The 6,402-nt window shown below is 44.2% G+C and overlaps 2 pseudogenes; both read right to left on the reverse strand.

Moving 5' to 3' along the window:
* Positions 1-203: 203 nt before the first annotated feature.
* On the reverse strand, positions 204-859 carry LOC148140717 (uncharacterized; annotated as a pseudogene).
* Positions 860-2,934: 2,075 nt separating this feature from the next.
* Positions 2,935-5,875, reverse strand: LOC148140718 (uncharacterized; annotated as a pseudogene).
* Positions 5,876-6,402: the final 527 nt, after the last annotated feature.

The raw sequence follows: 6,402 nt of genomic DNA on the forward strand, positions 1-6,402 counted from the left end.
TTATGTGGTTCCTTATACGTAATTTATTGTTCCCTTTTAATTAACAAAAATGCATTTATAAATCGCCTTGCTTCTCTGTTGAACAGTGCTTCCGAAAAGGATATTGAAGTTCTGAGAATGAAAGCAACCAATGATCCATTATTCCAAACAAAGGTCCCAGTATTAACAGAATCCAAAACAAGTACTGATTAAATTCACCTGATTCAGTCTTGTGCATAATTAACACGAGCAATATTAGAGGATTCAAATCCCTTCTAACTCATGTGAACTTGCTGGTGTCTCTGTAAACTAGAAGATCGATTAAATCCCTTCTCACACACTGAGCACATGAATGGCCTTCCTCCAGTGTGAACCCGCTGATGTTTCAAAAACTCAGATGACCGTGTAAATCTCTTCTGACACACAGGGCAGGTGAAAGGACGCTCCCCAGTGTGTCCGCGCTGGTGTGTCAGCTGGTGGGATACGTAGGTGAATCTTTTCCCACACATAGAGCATGTATACGGCCTTTCCCCTGTGTGAATTCTCTGGTGTGCAATTAGATGAAGTGACTGTCTGAATCCCTTCCCCCAATGAATGCAAATGAATGGTCTCCCTTCAGTGTGAACCCGCAGATGTGTCTGGGGGATCGAGAATTGACCGAAACCTTTTCCACATATAGAGAAGGTGAATGGCCTCTCCCCAGTCTGGCTGTGTCAATGATTTTTCAGTTTTAGATGAGTAATTGAAACCTTTAGCACAAACAGAGCAGGTGAATGGCCATTCTCCAGTGTGGCTGCGTTGATGAATTTCCAGTTTGGATGGATAATTGAATCATTTCCCACAGAAACGACATTTCCAAGGCTTCTCCATTGTGTATATGTCCTTGCGTCTCTCTCGCTTGGATAATCAACAGAAGCTCATCTGCACACAAAACAGTTGAATAATTATTCTGCTTCGTAAACGCTATTTTTGAGGCTGCACAAATTATAAAACGTTATTTCACAGTTAATCTACAGGAATAGACTCACTTGAGGGTATGTCGTTTGGTGCTTCTCTGGTGACAAATATTCATGAAATATTTTTCTCATAAACCGAACAGGCAAAAATTATCTCCTTCCACATCTAAAGGTAGATGGCCTTCGGGGTCTGATGACCTGACTGATGCTGTCAGATCTTGATATGATATTTGTTTTGAAAGTCCCACCTACAAATGCTCTTCTTCCAATACTTTCCACAGAATATACTTGCTGAATTTGTTTACTTTCAGCTCTACATTCACTTCCCACTCACTCATTCTAATTGTCTGCATCCCAGCATGATATGGCAACCGCTCTTCCCAAGTCCAAAATAAATTATAGACCTGTTAACCGACCCCAATCCAGCTTGCAAATCATCTTCCTATCCATTGACTTCATCTATACTTCCCGATGTTTTGGAAAAGCAGAAAAATAATCAAGGCCCCTCCTACTCCAATCCTTTTCTGTTCTACCCTCTTCCATCAGCAGAAAAAAACGAATTTATATGAAATTTGTTTGCATTGAAAAAACAGCTTTTCCACTGCCGTTACTAGACTTTTGAATTGACCTGATTAGTGTTAGTGTTGATCTCTCTCTCTCCACCATCTCAGCAGGTGGAACATTGTATCCTGCATTCTGTTGTTATCCTCATGCATTTGTACAGACTGGCTGTAAAGCTGGTAGGCCAACATTTTTAACTGTACTTCAATACATGTAACAATGATAAATCAAAAAAAATCAAATCAAATCAAATCTGTCTCTACTCGGTGCCACATCCAAACCCATCACAACATCCAAAACTTAGTTCTCTTTTGGTTGACTTTCCATTTTAACCTCATGGACTATGACTATGACTATGGGTGTATTCATTTCTCCACTTCCTAAATCCCCTGAATATTCGGAATCTGCCTCTGTCAAGTTCTATGCATAACACTTTATCTTCCATATGAGACTCTGTGCCCAATCTGTCTGTGTGATCATCGGAAATGTGCGTTAAGAGGCTATTGCACTTTCATCAGCTGATGCCTCACAATTACAATATGCCTGCTTGAAATTAGTTCTGTTAAGTGAATAAAAAGAAATCACTGTCCAGTGTAAAATTGAGCCAGACAGACAGGAGAAACGCATCCTGCCTTCTCAAACGTAATTAAGGTTGGCCAACATGTAATGGCCTTGACAGAAAAACCCACAAACTATTACTTTAAAAAAAAACCCTGACTTGCAAGTACTTAATAAATTCTGATCATTAAAAACCACGACTGTAAGGAAAAACAGAGGAAGCTGTTCAGACGGTTGCACCATTCAGTTTTTATCCTGGCCCATGTCCTCGCTCCTTGGGAGTGTTTGCATGGCGCCTGAATGAGCTCGAATCTTCCGAGGTGATTCTGAAGAGCACTGAATCAGAAACCTGGACCGATTTACCTTCCAAACTGGAATAATTTCAACGAGAGATATTGTGAGGAAGAATCAAACACTGTTTGCACATACACAGAAGACGGGGAATTGCCATGTTCCGATGATTTGTTTTAATGTTGCAGGACAATGGTGCCCTCTGCGACTCCAGCCGCTGCAGAATATAAATAGCACGAGGACATCAAAACACAGGAGCAAAAAGCTCTGCTTTCTCTGGTGAAGCAAGTCCCATAGACGAGCATGCGCATTGGGTCATCCGGAAGTTGACTCTGATCGGTTTTTGGGGGAAGGGGACAGCGGTGAGAGGGGGTTAAGAGGTGCTGATTGCGAGTTTCGGGGCCCGAATCAGAGTTGCTCCGCCTGGCCACTTGGCATCTGTGGTTACCGTTCACTTGGCGCTATCGCGCTTCCACCATACTCTCGCCGTGAGTCGATGATCCATTTTCTCCTGGCTCGAGACAAAGGAGTATCCAAAATGCCCCGCTGCCCGTCCTGGTGAGCACGCGTCATTTCGGCACCATCGAATTCAAAGGTTTGGACAGAGTACGTTCGCTATCGCAGAGCATTCTGGGTATTTGAACTTGCGATTCCTGGTTGGCTCTTCAAAAGCGTCAAATTTATTGCGATCAGCCACAAAAGGTGTTTCACCACTCGCAGAAGTTGTTGTGCATTTTCGATTTCGTAACTTTATGGTTATCTTTTTGTGTAATTGAGCAAAGTGCGTCAGGCATCGTTGTTGCCCAGTGCAAGATTCAGGACGGTACTTCTAATGATTCACCACTGGACTGTTGAGTACATCTTATCCATCGTTTATTCAACCGTTTCATTTCTTGACTGGCTGGATTGAAAACTTTCCTGAATGCAGACAAATGCCTCTTCACACCAAGTTATAATGCGTCGATATCCAATTATCCAAGTTTTGATCTTGTTTCGAAGAAATGTAAGAAACAGATGCATTCCCTGTTTACAAAATTGGTCAACCAGTCAGGGATTCTTTAAACATATTTTTGCCTGGGTCTGTTTGCCCTATTCCTTATTATTATCTGTCCGATACTTGTTCATTTATGACTCCTTTCACAAGTGCTCCAATTCTAACAGCTCGGCGGCTAATGATGAAATTGGGAATTTTCTTGCTGTGAAAATAGAAATCTCCGCTGCTGTGGTTTTGTTCGCCGAGCTGGAAGTTTTTGTTGCAACGGTTTCGTCCCTTGTCTAGGTGACATCCTCAGTGCTTGGGAGCCTCCTGTGAAGCGCTTCTGTGGTGTTTTCTCCGGCATTTATAGTGGCCTGTCCCTGCCGCTTCTGGTTGTTGGTTTCAGCTGTCAGCTGTAGTGGCCGGTATATTGGATCCAGGTCTATGTGTTTGTTGATGGAGTTTGTGGATGAGTGCCAAGCTTCTAGGAATTCCCTGGCTGTTCTTTGTTTCGCTTGCTCGATAATGGTAGTGAAGTCCCAGTCAAATTCATGTTGCTTGTCTTCTGCGTGTGTGGCAACTAGGGATAGCTGGTCGTGTCGTTTCGTGGCTAGTTGATGTTCGTGGATGCGGATCGTTAGCTGTCTTCCTGTTTGTCCTATATAGAGTTTTGTGCAGTCCTTGCATAGGATTTTGTACACTACGTTAGTTTTGCTCATACTGGGTATCGGGTCCTTCGTTTTGGTGAGTTGTCTGATAGTGGCTGTTGGTTTGTGTGCTGTTATAAGTCCTAGTGGTCGCAGTAGTCTGGCTGTCATTTCAGAGATGTTCTTGATGTATGGTAGTGTGGCTAGTCCTTTGGATTGCGGCATGTCCTCATTCTGTTGTCTCCCCCTTAGGCATCTGTTGATGAAATTGCGAGGATATCCGTTTTTGCGAATACCTTGTATAGGTGTTCCTCTTCCTCTTTTGCAGTTCTGGTGTGCTGCAGTGTGTTGTGGCCCTTTTGAACAGTGTCTTGATGCAACTTCGTTTGTGTGTATTGTGGTGGTAGCTTTCATAGTTCAGGACTTGGTCTGTGTGTGTGGCTTTCCTGTGTACCTTAGTGGTGAATTCTCCGTTTGGTGTTCTCTGTACCCTCACGTCTAGGAATGGGAGTTGGGTGTCCTTTTCTTCCTCTCTCGTGAATCGGATTCCTGTGAGTGTGGAGTTGATGATCCGGTGTGTATTCTCTATTTCCGTGTTTTTAATGATTACAAAGATGTCATCTACGTATCTGACCCAGAGTTTGGGTTGAATTTGTGGTAAGACTGTTTGTTCTAACCTTTGCATTACTGCTTCTGCGATGCGTCCCGAGATCGGTGAGCCCATGTGTATTGCGTTGATTTGTTCGTATATCTGGTTGTTGAATGTGAAGTGTGTTGTGAGGCACAAGTCCAGTAGTTTAAGTATGCCGTCTTTGTTGATGGGTTCAACGTCCTGTTGTCTGTTATGGCTGTTCAGCAGGTTGGCTATTGTTTCTCTGGCTAGGGCTTTGTCAATAGACGTGAACAGTGCCGATACGTCGAATGAGACCATGGTTTCTTCCTTGTCTTTGTGTATATTTCTGATGATGTCTAAGAATTCCTGTGTTGGTTGTATAGAGTGTCTGGATCCGCTGATCAAGTGTTTCAGTTTCTGCTGTAGTTCTTTCGCCAGTTTATGTGATGGTGTCCCTGGTAGTGATACAATGGGTCTGAGTGGGATGACTGGTTTGTGCCCTTTAGGTAGTCCATAGAATCTGGGGGTGTTGTCGCTTTCAGGTTTCATTCTATGCAGGTCCGACCTGGTTATCTCTCCGTTTTTTTGTAGATTCCTCAGTGTGTTGTTTATCCTATTGGTGAGCTGTGGGATGGGGTCAAACTCCCTCTTTTGGCAGGTGTTGGTATCAGCAAGTAGTTGTTGTGCTTTTTGGATGTACTCTGCTTTGTCCAGGATTACCGTCATTCTGCCTTTGTCTGCTGGTAGTATGATTATGTTCTTATCGGTTCTTAGTGATTTTAATGCTTCCCTCACCTTGGTGTTGAGATTATGTGTTTGTCTTTTCCTTGTTATCAGGGGTATGATACTTTGTCTCACTGTTTGTTGTTCTCTTCTGTCGGTCCATTGTTTCTGAGTGTGCATTCTAGTGCTGCTAGGAAGTCTGCTGTCTTGGCGTCCCTGTGGTTGTAGTTGAGTCCCTTGGCCAGTATTGTTCTTTCCGTGTCTGTGAGCTGTCTGTGGGAGAGGTTTTTAACCCAGGTGTGTGTTGTGGTGTCCTCTTTGTTGTGTGTTAGTTTGGCCATTTTTTCTTTTAGTGCCGTTTTTTTGCGGTATGTGGTCCTGTTCTGTCCTATGGTGACAGCCTGTTCTATGGTCCGGGTCCATTCCTGATTCGTGGTTTTTGAAATTAACGACTTTTGGCGCGCAATTTCATGTCTGTATCTGTGAAGTCGGTTGTGCGCGTCTGTAATCATTACCTGGATCATCCTGAGTCCGTTTTGTCTGGCTGTGTCTCTGGCTTGTGGATTGTTGACTGGTGGCCTGTATCTGACACTTGGTGGAAGGATTCGATTCTTTCGGCATTCATGCAGTAACCGGAGTTGTTCGTATGTGGCGCTTAGGCGGTTAGCGCAGGATTCCCATTTCCTGGCTTGTCGTAGCGTCTCTCGCCCGTAGGTGTTCAAAGTTTGTGAGAAGAATTGTAGCTCGGGTGCTCGTTGCTGTGGTTCTGTTCGCCGAGCTGGAAGTTTTTGTTGCAGACGTTTCATCCCCTGTCTAGGTGACATCCTCAGTGCTTGGCACTCATCCACAAACTCCATCAACAAACACATAGACCTGGACCCAATATACCGGCCACTACAGCGGACAGCTGAAACTGACAACCAGAAGCGGCAGGGACAGGCCACTATAAATGCCGGAGGAAACACCACAGAAGCGCTTCACAGGAGGCTCCCAAGCACTGAGGATGTCACCGAGACAGGGGACGAAACGTTTGCAACAAAAACTTCCAGCTCGGCGAACAGAACCACAGCAACGAGCACCCGAGCTACAAATCTTCTC

Source organism: Chiloscyllium plagiosum, unplaced genomic scaffold (genome assembly GCF_037043375.1).
Source record: "Chiloscyllium plagiosum isolate Xiang-an unplaced genomic scaffold, Cpla_swu_hap1 HiC_scaffold_35, whole genome shotgun sequence".
Taxonomy (NCBI): Eukaryota; Metazoa; Chordata; class Chondrichthyes; order Orectolobiformes; family Hemiscylliidae; genus Chiloscyllium; species Chiloscyllium plagiosum.